General features: G+C 34.6%; 1 pseudogene; it reads left to right on the top strand.

The window, feature by feature from the left end:
• LOC122732124 overlaps window positions 1-16,568 on the top strand; it is a 45,080-nt pseudogene extending 28,512 nt beyond the window's left edge.
• The last annotated feature ends 245 nt before the right edge of the window (window positions 16,569-16,813 follow it).

Raw genomic sequence — 16,813 nt, 5'->3', positions numbered from 1 at the left:
TTTGTTTGTTTATTTGTCTTAGCTCTAAATCTTTGATTCTATAAATCCTGTAATTTTATTATCCCTTGAGATCTTTGTACTAACTGGTAAAATATCATTAATAGCTATGGTTCCAATTTAGGGTTTTTTTTGTTTTGTTTTGTTTTGTTTTGTTTACTGTACAGACTTCAAAAATAGTAGGCATAGGGGGATATGAATGGCAACAAAATCTAGTACCTCTATTCCTGGGGATATAATGAAGTATGAAAGCTTTGAATAGAACTTTGTCCTGAAACAAAATCCAAAGAAAAGTTAGTGAACAAGCAGAGGTATTAAGATAAATTAGGCTTCTGTCTATATTTTATTAAAGATAATACCAAGAAATGGTATAGTGGACAGAGAGATAGCCTCACGGTTAGGAAGAACTGGGTTTTTGTTCTGCTTTGGACACATGCTGGTAATGTAACCCTGGCCTATCAGTAGCCATCCCCCCCCAAAAAAACAAAACAACAACAACAACAACAAAAACCATAACTCTCTAAATAATTAAGTTTCTAAGCAGGCTTTGAGAGAGGCTTTGGAGAGAATCTTTTGTTTGTTTATTTGTTTTTGGTTTTCTTGGTTTTTTTTTTTTTTAATTGATAGTTCCCTACAGGGATGACTTAGTGATATGTAACATCTCCTTCATTCTTCCCCCTCAAAAAATAAAATAAAACCAAGGTTAATTGATAAGACTTCTTATAACTTGTAAACGATCTGTTTCTCTGTAGTTACTACTAGTAATATTCCTTAGAAGCATGGTTTCTTGTATATTTATATCAGAATTAGAAGAGGAGAGTAAAGTACAGATTTCTGCCCAGAAGCCTTGTTGGGAAGAATCCTAGTGTAATAAAGAATTGGAGCAATGATAATGAAGAAACAAGCTGGTAAGCTCTAGAATTTATATGTGGCAGAAAGTGGAAATGGAGAAGATAGTTGGAAAGAAAGGAAATACTTATAAAATGCCTACTATGTTTCTGGCACTGGGTTAAGTGCTTTACAATTATTATCTCATTTGATCCTCACAGTAACCCTTGGTTAGGTAGATGCTATTATTAATAGGTAAATGCTATTATTATCCCCATTTTGCAGATGAGGAAACTGAGGGAAACAGAGGTTGTATCCTTCCCAGGTCACACAGCTAGTAAATGTCTGAGGTCAGATCTGAACTCGTCTTCAAGCTTAATGGTTGGAGATGCACTGTGTTATTTATAGCTGCCTCTATTTTCTTGAGTATGTTCATGGAAACTGGCAGTAGTGTCTACATCTTAATATTAGGTAATTTGTTAGACTGGTCTCTGGGGAGCCAGGACCAAAGTTGTATGTTGAAAAGAGCACTAGCCTTAGGATAAGAATGCTTTGGTTTTAGTTGTTGTGTTTATTAGATGGTTGTTTGGGAACAAATTGCCTAAAGTCTCTAAGCCATTGGTTTCTTATGTGAAAAATGAAAATAATAACATCTGTCCTTCCTACTTGTACAAGGGGGCAATTAAAACAACATCTTAAAATATATAACTGAGATATTGATGAGCTGATGAGCTGATGATGATGATGATGATGGAGGAGAAAAACGAAGAGAAGAAGAAGAGGACAATGATGATGATCATGATAATACCACTGGTGCTGATGGCATTAATGGGGGTAATTTGGAGGCAGTCTGGGATAGGAAATCAGAGTGGTGGTATGTAGGACAGGAGAATCTGAGTTCAAATTAGACCACTTGTATTTGCTAGCAAAGTTACTAATTCTTGCAATTATTTACCTTCTATAAACCCTAAGTAAATCTATAAGACTTAGCAAAGGGGTGCAGCAGTGAAAGAGAAAAAAAAAACAAACACTAGACACCCTGAATTGGAATTTCATTTCTGTTATGTACTAGTTATTTAATGTTGACCAAGTTATTCCGTCTTTCTCAACCTCAATGTTCTCATTCATAAGATGGGGAGTAAACTAGTTGCCCTCTAAAATTCTTTCAAGTTACAGGATCACAAGTCTCTTATATAAGCCAAAATTTTCAAACTCACCAACTCTCAAAATATTCTTATTATTTAATAATTCCTTAGAAGCATGCTAGTGATGCAAAGATTCTAAATAATCATTATTTGGTAAATCTGCATTAATATATCATAATCAAACAAAGCAAAGAAGTAACTTTACTTTGAGGCAAGGAGAGCTTTTCTCTAAATGTGTTTGAAATGATATGACAAATTCTGTAGCCTTTTTGTGGTTGTCTAGCCCACTAAATATTGCCACATCCTGAGCCATTTTCTGATGCAAGGAAGCATGACATAAACATTTTTGAACACACACAAATGTCTTATCCTTTAATCAAAGTTGGGATGAATTGCATCACAGAAATTTCCAAATAAACAAATATGCTAAACAAAAGTAAGTCTTGATGATCATGAATTAGATACTAATGAAGTGGGATATAAGACCACAGGTATAGAAGAAAAAAACAGTTTTCAGAACATTGCTAAAAATGGACAGAGAAATAATGGAATTTTCCTTATTTGATGCAGACTATTTCTGGGGTGAGTCTCTGATACTTAACTTTTTATTAAATAAAGAAATAAAGAAAAAAATAAATAAATAAATGTCTATACAAACTACTGTTGTTGGTTGTCTAGACCTGTGATTTCATTAGTATGAAGACCTTCCATTACAGAACTTCTCTCCATAAATATAGATATGTAATTCATCTGTACCTTATCACTTGAGGTACAGGTGTTAAATATGCAACTATGCACTTTATGCAATGCATTATCCATCCCACAGGGATCCCTGCATGTGATTTAGCGACACATATTTCTATTTAACTTAGACACCACTGTCTCAGAGTACAGAGAAGTTAATTCCTTGATGATGACGACACAGGAAGTATGTTAAGACATTATTTTTAGGTCTCTGATTCCTAGGTCACTCTTTATTTGCTATATTTCCCTGTTTCTCAAAAATACTTAATATGTCAGCCTTTTAAAGTTTTTTAAATGACATCTTGTGTAATGCTACTGTGATCTTGAATTTCTTATCTCCCACAGTCTCAAGGGATACATTATTTTCCTACCTTTCCAAACTTTCAAAAAGGTAAATTGTTACCAATGTTTGCATTTTTTTAAGACCTTAAGTCTTTGCTGGTTGTGTGGTTGTGTGGTTGACAAAATTCTCAGCAAAACGGCTCTTGTCATTCTAAATCCATTGTTTCCTATATAGGAATCTCTACAGCTTACACACAGCTATCATTGAACACACTGAACTAACTCAGAGCCCTTAGGCCAAAACAAAACTATTGAATCTGCCTCTGCTTTATTTCTTCATGTTTCTCAAACCTAAACCAACAGTAACATCTGGCAATGTCTCAGAGGATAGTAGTAGACCAAGTTATTCTCATGGATGACTCATCTCTAATGCACTCTCCAACCTTCTCAATTCTGAAATTACTTATGTGGTGTGCCAAAGGCATCAATTTGCCACTATTTGAATATAAGTAACTGATTGTTGATAACTATTTCTTGATACATGGCAACAATATACAAGACATTCCTACACATTGTTTGCAGTTTGACTCAGCCAAGCATAAAGAAATATAATGTTTAAATGCCTGTAAATTTTTGTTACAGCCTAGAAAATAGGTCCTGTGAGAATGCATTTTTAATTTCAGAGTAGAAATAGTTGAATCTCAAAAGCTATTCATTTATTACATGCACAGAGACACATGATGCATATTGGGAAACAAAGTTGCAGTAAAATTACATTAGCGACTCTAAGGAACCTTATTAAATGTATTTCTAATTCATTTTAGAGGAATTTTCTATTTCTGTGTACATGGGAGGATTCTTAAATGATGAAAATAATCAGGGCAACGATTATTTTAATTATCAAAAATCTAATGAGTGCAGTACAATATTGAGGCTCATAAGTCCTTACCTTGACCCTATCTCCAATTCTGAATAATTGTGCACAAATCTCATACTGGTGGTACAATCAGATTTCTTACACAAACTTTCCAGGAAGCATGGTTGAGACATTAGATGATTTTATCATAAATTGGGGGGGGAAAGATATTTTAATCTCTGACATTGCCCTTGGTATGCTTAGCACTATTTTATCAGTGACATGATCAAAGACATAAAAGACAGGAGAGTCATAATTTTTTTTTTAGCAAAAACATTTATTTTATTTTTATTTTTTCCAGTTACATGTATGGGAAGTTTTCAACATCCATTTTCATAAGATTTAGGGTTCCTAATTTTTCTCCCTCCCTTCCTCCATTTCCTCCCCCCTCCACAAGATCACAATCAGGTTATATATGTACAATCCACAAGTGTTCTTTTTATCAGTTATTTCTATGGGGATGGATAGCAAACTTGATCATTAGTCCCTTGGGATTGTCTTGGATCATTGCATTGCTGAGAGTTGTTAAGTCATTCACAATTGCTCATTCAACAATACTGCTGTCACTATGCACAATTTCCTCCCAGCTCTGCTCCTTCACTATATATCAGTTCATGAGTCTTTCCAGGTTTTTCTGGGATCATCTTGTTTGTCATTTCCTATAGCACAAGACCATTCCACTACAATCATACACCACAGCTTCTTCCATCATTCCTCAATTGATGGACATTCCCTTGATTCTCAATTTTTAGCCACCCCAAAGAGTTGCTATAAATATTTTTTTTACAATTTTCCCCCTTTTCTTTTTCATGATTACTATTGTTAACTGTTTCCTTTCCATCCTATTCCCTTCCCCATGCTATTTATTCTATTATCCATCTTCTTTTACCCTATTCCTCTTCAAAAGGGATTTGATTCTGTCTGTCTCCTCCCCCAATCTGCCTTTTTTTCTTTTGCCCCTCTCTCTTTATCCTCTTCACTTCCTATTTTCCTGAAGTGTTAGAGAGATTACTCCACCCAATGGAGTGTGTATGTTATTCCCTCCTTGAGGGAATTCTGATGAGATTGACGTCTTTGAGCCAATTCTGATGAATGTTAGGCTTATTTACTGCCCAGATTAACTAGATTACTCCACCCAGTTGGGTGTTTGTGTTAGTTCCTCCTTAAGGCAACTTTGATGAGTTTAAGGTCTTTGAGCCTTTTCTGATGAGTGTAAAATTAATTTACTGCCCTGCTCCTCCCCATCTCTTCCCCTACTCCACAAGCCTTTTGCTATTTCTTTCATATAGGATTTCACATCTGCCCTTCCCTTTCCCCCAGTGCATTCCCCTCACTCCTCAGTTTAACCCTAAAGATGTCATCATGGGGCAGCTAGGTGACACAGTGGAAAAAGCATCCACCCTGGACCCAGGGGGATCCCAGCCAAAACCTGGACTTAGACCCAAGACACTTACCCACTGCATGACCCTAGGTATGTCCCCCAACTTCAATTTTTATGGTTCTCTAGGGTCTTGTATTTGAAAGTCTAATTTGCCATTCAGTTCAGGTCTTTTCATCACGATTACTAGAAAGTCCTCTTTTTCAATAAAGTCCCATTTTTTCCTTTGAAAGATAATAATCAGTTTTGCTGGGTAGGTGATTCTTGGTTGTAATTCCAATTCCTTTGCCCTCTAGAATATCATTTTGCATGCCCTCTGGCCCTTTAATGTAGAAGCTGCTAGATCTTGTGCTATCCTGTCTGGGGCTCCCCAGTACTTGAATTCTTTCTTTTTGGCAGCTTGCACTATTTTCTCCTTGACCTGAGAGCTCTGGAATTTGGCTATAATATTCCTAGGAGTTTTCTTTTTGGGATCTCTTTCTGGAGGTGATCGGTGGATTCTTTCAATTTCTATTTCAACTTCTTCTTCTAGAATTTCAGGGCAATTTTCCCTGAGAATATCTTGGAAGATGGTGTCTAAGCATCTCCTCAGGCAAGTGTGACCACTACTTGACCCTAGTCAGATGAATTCACTCATCTGTAACATCCAGAGGCATTGGAAGACCCTAGTTGCCTAGTTTCTAATCATTAAGGAAATGCCTGAAAGACCATAGTGATTCTAATTTGCATAATGAAGGTGTAAATCAAAAGGACTGCTTTCATTAGGTTGGTGAAAGTTCCATGCATATCAAGGGATTGATGCCAGAAATTTTCCATATGGGGGACCCACTTTACAAGGATTTTTATAATTTCTCTCTATTAATGAAGAGTGAGCTCCCCTGTTTCAACTTTTTTTTTTTAAACTCACTATGGATAATAAAAGATCCTTTGGTGCCCACATTGTATTTCTTGTCTTCATGGTGCTCCCATGATTCAAACTCACATCCTCCTAGGGCTACCTTTTTCAAGTAATGCTAGGTCTTATGCATTAAATTATAGGTAGAATGGAATTTTTATCTATGGAGGGAGTTACCATGCTGGGAATTAGGCAAATAGCCCAAATCACAGGTCCTTTGTGTACCTGCCATTATAGGATAGACAGCTATTTGTTAAATAATGGCTCCTGATGACTATTAAACAGAATGTGCAATGAAAGGATTTGCAAATTCCATACATATCATAGTTCCGTACATATGTAGCTATATGTTATATTCATAATGTATGGGTTTAGAAAACATGATACAAAAATAAAAATGCATAATATATTTATAAGTAGAAAAAAAGATTTAACATTTGTTTAATGGTTGTTTCAGTGTTTGCACAGGATTTAAAATGAATGCCAATTCAGCTTTTTCTATCAGCTTCCCCCCTCATTTCCACATATCAAATTCTACAGTTAATACATTCTTTTCTCTATTTCTTTCCATGTTGTCCAAACAAGTGTTCTCCTTTATTTCTCAAAATAGCATGTTGATTGTTTTCCCAATGAATTTGTTTGCTTTAACAACTCATAAACAAACTGAATGTTTTGAGTTTCCCAGCGTGTTGTAGCTTCTTATTTCTATTCACAAAAGTTAAGGGAATGGGGGCCAGCTAGGTGGCACAGTGGATAGAGCACTGGTCCTGGATTCTGGAGGACCTGAGTTCAAATCCGGCCTCAGACACTTAACACTTACTAGCTGTGTGACCCTGAGCAAGTCACTTAACCCCAATTGCCTCACCAAAAAAAAAAAAAAAAGTTAAGGGAATGGAATTTAATTCTATGGAGATAATTTGTCTAGTCACAGAATCTTGGAAAGGAATGTGACCTCAGTGACCATATAACCCAGCTTGAATCTTTATTTTTTATTTTATTTTATTTATTTATTTTTTATTTTGTGGTACAATGAAGATTAAGTGACTTGACCAGGGTCAAATAGGTAGTAAGTGTCAAGTGTCTGAGGCTGGATTTGAACTCAGGTCCTCCTGACTCCAGGGCTGGTGCTTTATCCACTGTGCCACCTAGCTGCCCCTCAGCTTGAATCTTTAAAAGTATACCATATAAAGTATATCTGATGTGTGATAGATCAGCCTTTGCTTGAAGACCTTTAACGAATGAGAACTCAGAATCTCCCAAGGCAACCCAATTCACTGTTGAATAGGTTTAATTTTTAGGACATTTTCCTTTGTATTAAGATTAAATAATATTTTTCTTAGCTTATACTAATCACACTTAGTTATGTTGCCTACATGACCAAGCAGAACAAATGTAATCCTTCTTTGATATGTCATGCCAAATATTTGAGGCAGATGTCATTATACCCCTAAGCATTGTCTTTTCCAGCTTAACTCTCTTCAGTTTCTTGAACTTTCTTAATATGGTCAGTTGGAGTTATTCAGTGACATTGCTTGATAAATTTGTGCTAATCCTGTCTTCAGGACATGAAGTCAAAAGTTCTAGATTATGTCATTAACCTTTTTCTTGCTTCAGTTTTCCATGCTATAAAGTTGACACAGCAATAGCTAAAATCTATCTGCTTCCCGGGATTGTTGTTGAATTTTAAGAGATTGTCAGTAAAACAACCTCTTTTATAGAAGAAAAGGTTGGTGTAAATAGAAAGCATTACTCAGTGAGTCATTATACTGAACTGGAAAAACATTTATAAAAATAGTGGCAGTAAAAGTTAGAGAAATGGTTTCTAATTTGGTAATAGCCATGTATCCAGTCCTCCCTGTCCTATACATACCAAGTTATGTATGTTGGAATAACCTTAATGCCTGGCTCAACTTTGATTTGAAAATGGTAAGTTAAGTGAGAATGTTTGCTTAGCCCATAGTAGAATCAATCAAAATGTTCACCTTCAAGATTGCATATTTATTTGACTTTATCCCTTTTTCAAATCACAAAATTATGCTCTAAAGTTCATTTAGGCTCAAAGCTTTTTATGCTAAAAATGATTTTAGAAAGTCATTCACAAAACATTTATTTTGTGCCTACTATGTGCAAAAGTCCTGTGCTAGGCATTAGAGGTTTATATTTTCAGTTGGATCCATTATTTCATTGGCTATTTCCTTATAACAAAAGCATTAAGGTCAGAAACGTAAAAACAAAGACAAACTAGTCCCTTCTCTGAAGGAACTTATATTCTACTGGAGATAAATAATATGTGAATATATAAGAACATAGAAAATATATTCAAAACAAAGTCTATACAACAATTTTGTTTGGGGTATAGCACTAATCTTAGGGAGTTGGATGGTAAATGAGGTAGAAGAGACTTAAGGATCTTTACATTATCATAGGTGCTGTTTTGTTGTTAAAAGTAAATACAAACAGTGGTTTTAATTATCTAGGTTTGTGAATTGTTAAGATTGGCCTAGAATAATATTTATGATTGAAAAATAACAGGAATGTTTCCGATCGACAGGTGACGTTCTTAAAAATTGCTATTTAGTCCTTTTGTTTTCCCTCTTGTTAAGTGAGGATAATAATATCAACTCTAACTTCTCAGGAATTTTCACGAGGTCATATTATCAATGATAGGAAAGTTCTATAAAAGTATACAAATTTTCTTTAATATTATTAGACTTAAAAAGAAAGGAAAAATATATTATTCAAAACTTGAAGGCAAAGGGAAAGCTAAGGTAGATTCAACATCTAGATACAAAGAATTCTTTCCTGGAAGCCTATAATTAGGATAGGGTGGCTATAGGGAAGCTATAATTTTCCATGGAAACAAATACCATCAAATTACAACTGCCCATTTATAGTTAAATTAACAGAGTATAGAAGTTTTACATTTTGCTAAGTTCTTAAAATGAAATAAAATCAAGCAAATGATAAAGTTATATTTGTATACTATCTCTAAATAAAACAAGCTGATGAACAATGGGACTGATTTTCTTCAGGTTTTGCTTCTACATCTTGTATCTTCTTTCTTTAAATACTTGACTAGTAGATAGAAATTAGAAAAGAAAGAGATGAAATAAGACAGTGCAAGAATATCATGTCATGTCCATTAAAAATTTAAAAAAAAGCTTTTCTAAGTGCTTTTCAGATAGAAAAAAACTCAAATCCCACTGTAAAAGGTCACTTAGCAATGGGTGAAACTCCATCATGTAGGTTTAAAAAAGAAGTATCATTCTGTTGAAGACAAAGTAAATGGACTTACAGTCAAGAAATGTAAGATTTCCTCCCCAACATTCACTTAGTCAGTGACCTTGGGAAAAATGCTAAAATTTTGCTTGAATAGGAGCCCTATATGTCTGTCTTGTCTTCACCTTTCTACAATCTCTATACAATGCAAGACTCCAAAGTAAAAAGATTAGGGCAGGCCTTTCAGAATTCTCTCTCCAAACGATACAACCAGTTGAATCCTTCAAAATAATCATGTCGCGAGGCCACATTCACCATGCTGTCATTGAATGATTTTTTTTTAAATTAGGCAACAGTAGGAAATGCTTTGTCATTATATTGTGACAAGAGAGAAAACTTATAGGGGATGCCATTGATGGGGGGTGTATAGGGCTATAGCAGGTAGAGGGATTTAACTTATTCTGAGGACAGAATTAAGAGCAATGTGTTGAAATTAAGAGGAGACAATTGTTATCTTGCTACATGGAAAATTAAAAAAAAAAAAAGAAAAACTCCTAATCAGTTAGAATTATCCAAAGATGCAATGAACTGCCAGGAAGTAACAAGTTTCCCCTTAGTTGTTGTCTTCATATAACGGCTGACTGGCCATTTGACCATTAAGTGATATAGGGTATTTCTTTTCAGATGTAGGTCAGACTGTATGGCCACAGAAGTTCTGTCTGGATCTGAAATTCTATGCTTCTGTTATTTTGACTGTTAAAACCAAGCTTGATTACATATATTCCCCCCCCCACCACCAGATTTTGTCCTAAATAACATTGAAGTATTTCGAAAATTAAGTTCCAAGTTAGTGGATAAACATTTGAAATAGCTGGATATAGTACAAAAGATGATACAAGCCTAAAAGCAGGATTTTTAAAAAAAAGTCATGTCAGGCTGCATAATTGACATGGGTAGATAAGGTCCCAGACTGTCTACTATTGAAGCAAAGTGAAAAATACTTCTAGTTGATTTGCAAAAGACATTGTGTGTCTCTCTGTGTGTGTATGTATGTATGCACATATGTACATATTTATGTATAAACACATACCCACATATATGTATATACACATTGCCCTATATTGCTCTACATATATGGTAAGTGTTCTATAATTATACTTATGTTGATTTATTTTTGATCAGAAACATGTCATGGTAATATCATAAAACATTACCAATGGAAGAAGCCTTACAGAGCATCTCATCCAATCCCCTCAATTTTGCAGTAAAAGCCAGGAATGTCTTATTTATGATCACAGAGGTAATAAAGGACAAAGCCAGGAGTTGAACTTGGAAGAACTGGCACATATGGAGAATTTGACAAAAACTTATATTCTGCAAAATTATAGCAATGCTAAGGTATATGTCTCTTCCATATATAATCTAAGGTGTGGTACAATAAAGAAACATGGTGATCTTTGATATCCTTGGGCTCCTTCCACAATTTTGAAAACATGAGATATCCTGAAGACTCACTATAAGATTGCAAACAAGTTTCATTTCTATTAATCCCTCTTTTATGTTGGTGTCTTATCTGGGCTATTTTTTTACCTAGTGGGTATTGAAAATCTCATTTTAAAGCATAAAGAATAATTTAGGTAAGGATTTACTTTCTATAGCATTTCTCCCAGAGATCTTGACTTAAAAGTGAATTGATCAATATGGTTTCAAATCTTGCCTCATATTTTTTAAAATATATGTCCATGATCAAGTCACTTGTCCTTTTTGAGTCTCAGGGTTTTTTTTTTTTATTAGTAAAATAGGGATAATAATGCTTGTAATAAACTACCTCATAATTTTGTTTTCAGGCTCAAATGAAATAATATATGGGAAGCACTTTTTAAACTATAATAAATGACAGGATTAAAATTTTCTTCTTTTCCTAGAGTTCACAAAGAAATAGTCCAGAGACAAGTCACTCTCTGACTATTATTGCTTTTTTAAAAATATTTTGGACTCATGGGCAGTTGTGCAGCTAATTTTTCTACTTAAAAAAAAGGAGTAGGGTATAATTTTATATTTATAGTATGATTAGCTATACTCTAATAGCAGAAAGAGTAAGAAAGATGATGGCATTTTCATCCTGTTCCCACGTAATTTTGATTTCCTGGGTTGTCTTTATGTTTTGGAAGTTTTTAGTTCCATGTAGATTAGAGCTTTTGAGTATTTAACACAGAGGCATTTATTAAGAATCTTGTTAAGTTTTTTGTTTGCCTTTTGGATCAATGCTGTGTCTGGGTTTGTTCTATGACAATGTTCATGCTTTAGTACAACAACTTATTGGCTAAGTTCTCTGTGGTATTTTGTGGTCTATATTTGTAGTGTCCTAACGTCATCTGTCAATTCATGAAATATAGTAAACTTCTGATATATTATTCTAGCCAACGGAAGCACACCTGTGCATAGCAGTAGCAGAAGTAATCATAGTGGTGGTGATTACATGGGGATTGCTTGCTTTAACACGTTCTTATCATTTAGTTTTGATTTTAGGATTCCAGTATGCTCTTGCTGTATTCAGCTCCAGCTTTCTCCTTAAAAGCTTTGAAACGTCAAGTGTTTTGTTTGTTTGTTTGTTTTCTGGAGGAAACAAAGGTATTCATTAAGCATTCTGACCATTACTTCAGTTTGAAATTTTGATTCAAGTTCATAGTCTTTACTTTCTATTTTTCCTTGGCATAGATTAAGAACGTTATGCTTATTGAGACCAAAGGGCATATTACTATCATTACAGAATGATACTATGACATGTAATGTCATTATTATGCATACTGTTAATACTTTGAGTGGGCCATAAATTTTCACAGCATCCTGAAAACTGCATGCAGCATTAATGAAGTATATGGGCAGTGTGAGCAATAGGCCAATGTTATAAATCAAGACTTTATTATTTTGGTGACTGTTTAGACTTAAGAAAGAGATGGAGAAAAATCTTAATATTGAAATTAAATTTAAAAGAATGTTATGCATTCTCCCCTCCACAGAACTGATTGTTAAACATTTAATAGCACACCCCTGAATGTAGGCATAGTAGTAGAGTGGAATTAGTACTGAATCTGAACTTAATGAACATAAATCCGAGTCTATGAACTACTATTTATGACCTGTATTACCTTGAAAAAGTAATCTGATTTCTCTGGCCTCGGTTTGCACCAAGGCAAAATAAGAAATTTGGACTGAATGACTTTCAACTCCATTTCTAACTTTAAATCTATCATGTTATGTTACTTAGATTTCCATAATACAGAATTCCATGGACCCCTGGAATAGTATTGCTAAATATGCTCCATACCTCAAGTACATTTTTCAAGAATAAGGTCTTAGATAGTACTATGCCATTCTGATAATAAATACAGTGCTAAAAGAAACCTCCCAGCTTCTCTAAATTGACCCAATAATTTTACAGATGAAAAAACCAAGGCTCACAGATCTTAATTGATTTGTTCATGATCACCCAGGTAGCAAGCAACTGAATATGCATTTAGACTTAAGTCTGTTCCAGTGCTGGTATGTGCTCAAACAATGTTTCTTTTTCTGTTCATTTTAAATGAAAGAAAGAAAGAATGAATGTTTCCATAAATATTCATTGACTATCCTCTATGCGTAATGCATCCTATTAGATGCCATTGATGATGAAATGATTTGTATTCCCTTTCCTCAAGGACTTTGTGGTTGTGGGAATGAGCCAAGATATATGCCAATGACAACACAGAAATAAATGTTAGACCCATATTACTGAAAGACACATATTACAGCCAAATGAAGTCATGCTGCTCATTTAAAGACATTTCAAGCATCTTTTCTCTTTAAGAATTAAAACTGTGACCATTGGCATAGTGGTCCTATTTCCATTGACATATTCAGATCTGATTTCCTCCAAATGTATTCTTTCAAAAAACATCAATCAATAAAATGAAGTTCATACTTTAGGCATGTCCTTGCATGCCAATGACCAACAGAGGCAGATTAAAAAAAAAGACAAGAAAAAATGCATCATCTCAAAGTGAAACAAAATGATTCAAACCTGCTTGTTTATAACATAGCCCATAGCTCCAAAAATCTGGAATTTTATTTTAGAAAAGTAAAACCCAGCTACTATTGTCAAGGAAAATAATTTTTAGAAGTGTAAGGGTACACACATGTGTGCATGCACATGCACAAATTTGTTAAACTATAAGGTTCTGAAAAGCATATTATTCTGGAATAGAAGATTTATATCTCTTTATTCAGTGCTTCAGGGAAAGAACAGGCAAATGTTTTCTCCTCTGTTTATAGTCCCAATTATCCTAAGTACATGGCTTAATTTGTTCTTCTCCTGATTAAATCTCTAAAAATATAAAGATTTGGTGGGAACTCATCCTCTTGTGAAATGCTGGTTGAGACTAATATTTGAAGTGGAAATGAAATATGAGGCTCTTTCCATTAACTTGCCTTTTTTTATTGGGCAATATTAAGTTTATCTCCCTTGTTGCCAAAGAATGGAAAATGGTACTTTAAAAAGTGCATCTATTGTGGAAAATTCAATGACAATGATTGAATAAAGTGCACTGAGATGACTTCCCTTATGGGGAAAGTCCTATATACTGAGAGACAACACCAAGCTAGAAGCTGTAAGTGTGTGTGTGTGTGTGTGTGTGTGTGTGTGTGTGTGTATGTTTATTTGTATCTGTGGGGTATGAAGGTATCTTCTTTTTTTTTTTTTTGCGGGGCAATGGGGGTTAAGTGACTTGCCCAGGGTCACACAGCTAGTAGTCTCAAGTGTCTGAGGTCAGATTTGAACTCAGGTACTCCTGAATCCAGGGCCGGTGCTTTATCCACTGCGCCACCTAGCTGCCCCATGAAGGTATCTTAACAAGGACATCTTAATGGATATCAGAATTCAAACTGATGGCATTACAGAAAAGTGGGGAAATTGCTGTGTGAATAAAACAAGTACAATAGAATAATAAAAGAAAAAGCAGAGTGGGAAAAATACCTTTCATAAGGGTCTGATATTTATGATATTATAGGCAATGGATGGAAATATGTAAGGTTGAAATCCATTTTCTAATAGTTAAGTATTCATAAGATAATTCTCAAAGAATTTTCAAAATAATATAAAAGAATGATCATAATCTCTAATTATAAGAAAACTGCCAACTAACATAAAGTTTCACCCCAAACCCAGTATTTTTTTTTTAATGACAAAAAAATAAGGGTGATCATCATTGGAGGGATCATAGAAAGATGATCACACTAATATATTGTTGTAACTTTTAATTGATAAAGCCATTCTAGAGAGCAATCTGGAATTACAATGTTAATCAAGTAACCTAGTATTTCTATATTGTATTATTTATGTATGTTGTTTTCTTTCTGCTTATTTAATAATAGAGAGATAAAAAAATATTGAAACATCTAACATTCTTTGACCTAGAAATTCTACTGCTAAACATATACTCTAATGTAATAAAAAAGGCCCTCTATATGCCAAAATATTCATAACAACCTTCTTTTGGATTAGGAATTGGAAATGTAATAGAAATCCATTAATTGGGAAAAGTATTAACAAGATGAAACAATGAATACAGAGAAGCATGGAGAGACTTAAATGAACTGATGCAAAGAAATTAAGCAGAAAGTAAACAACATACACAAAGAATACATTGAAAAAATTAAAAACAAAACAAAACAATTGAAACTTTATATTGTGAAATTATGACCAAGGCTGGATATAAGGAAGAGAAATAAATGAGACTTTTTCCCTTCTTTCCAGAGATGAAGGACTATTGTTGTGGAATTTTGTATATAAGACTTTTTCAGTGTGTCTTGTGTTGCTAAACTGTCCCCCCCATCCCCAACCCCATTGTTTTTATTTAATCCTTATAAATTTTGACCTTCTTGAAGGAAAGTGGGTTACATTGGAAAATTTCCTTGATGTAAAAACAAAAGATATCAATGAAACATGCATATATTATATGTAATATAAGCATGCATATTTTCTACAATACACATATATGTGTGTGATAACAGATTAAGAATTAACTATGTCTGAGGACCACCACCACCAAAATTCTACATAGTCACATACAAATGTACTCGTGATAGATAAGTGTTGTTATAGAGTAAAATATTTTTTCCTTTATAGGCAACTTCTTTTCAGCTGCTTCCTTTACTAGCCTCAGTGGTTCAGTGATTTTATACTATCTCTTCTCTACTCATTCACAAGAGAAAGTAAATTAATATATTCTGATTTGTCCTCTAGTTTTGGAAAATTGCTCCTAAGAGAGTATATTTTTAAAAGATTATGCCATCTTTCCCTTCTCTCAAGATGGTGGACAAAAAACCCTCAAAAATAACTAAAGGAAACAAAGGTCAAAAAGGAAGATGTGGCCTAGAAGGTTGTAAAAAAGCCTCAAGAGCATTGCAGCCGCAACCTGGTCCTGGCCAGAGGAATTGGCAGATACTCAATGTCTGCCATGTATTCTCGGCGGGCCATGTACAAGCACAAGTACACTGCACCCAAAACCCAGATTGAAAGGAAAAAGAAAGAGAAGGTGCCTGCTACCATCTCAAAGCCAGTTGGTGGGGATAAGAATGGAGGAAACCGAATGGTGAAGATCCGCAAAATGCCTAGTTATTACTCTACTGAGGATGTGCCTAGAACTCTGCTAAGTCACGGCAAAAAGGCCTTCAACAAGCACGTGAGGAGACTCCGATCTAGTATCACCCCAGGCATGGTTCTGATCATGCTCACTGGCTGCCACAAGGACAAAGGAGTGGTTTTCCTGAAGCAGCTGGCTAGTGACTTGCTACTGGTGACTGGACCTCTGACCATCCAACCGTGTTCCCCTGCAAAGAACTCATTGCCACCTCTAGCAGGGTTAACCTTCAGGTGTGAAAATTCCAAATCAATTTACTGATGCTTACTTTAAGAAGAAGAGGTTCCATAATCCTAGACACCAAGAAGGAGACATTTTTGACAAAGAAAAAGAGAAATATAAGATTACAGAGCAGCACAAGGCTGACCAGAAAGCAGTGGACTCTCAGATCCTGCTCCAAATCAAGTAGATTCCTCAACTCTGTGGCTACCTGTGTTCTGTATTCCCTATCTCCAATGGAGTCTAGCCTCACAAACTCATGTTTTAAATTCCTGGCAGAGAACTCTTATTAAAATATTTGAAATAATAAAAAAAAAGATTATGCTTAGAGAAAAAATGTTAGCATTTGCTTCCTTTTTAAAAGAAATAATAATTTTTGACCACCTTTTGGTTTGAAATCACCTTAATTTCTCCCAGAATTACTCCTTTTACACCATAGTCATCCTATATAACAACACACTTTTTAAAGGGGAAAGAAAAAAGAAATAAAAGTGGAAGACAAAAACCCCCTAG

This window comes from Dromiciops gliroides, chromosome 6 (assembly GCF_019393635.1).
Source record: "Dromiciops gliroides isolate mDroGli1 chromosome 6, mDroGli1.pri, whole genome shotgun sequence".
Taxonomy (NCBI): domain Eukaryota; kingdom Metazoa; phylum Chordata; class Mammalia; order Microbiotheria; family Microbiotheriidae; genus Dromiciops; species Dromiciops gliroides.
The sequence above is the reverse complement of the archived record's forward strand: the minus strand, read 5'-3'. Positions and strand labels throughout refer to the sequence as shown.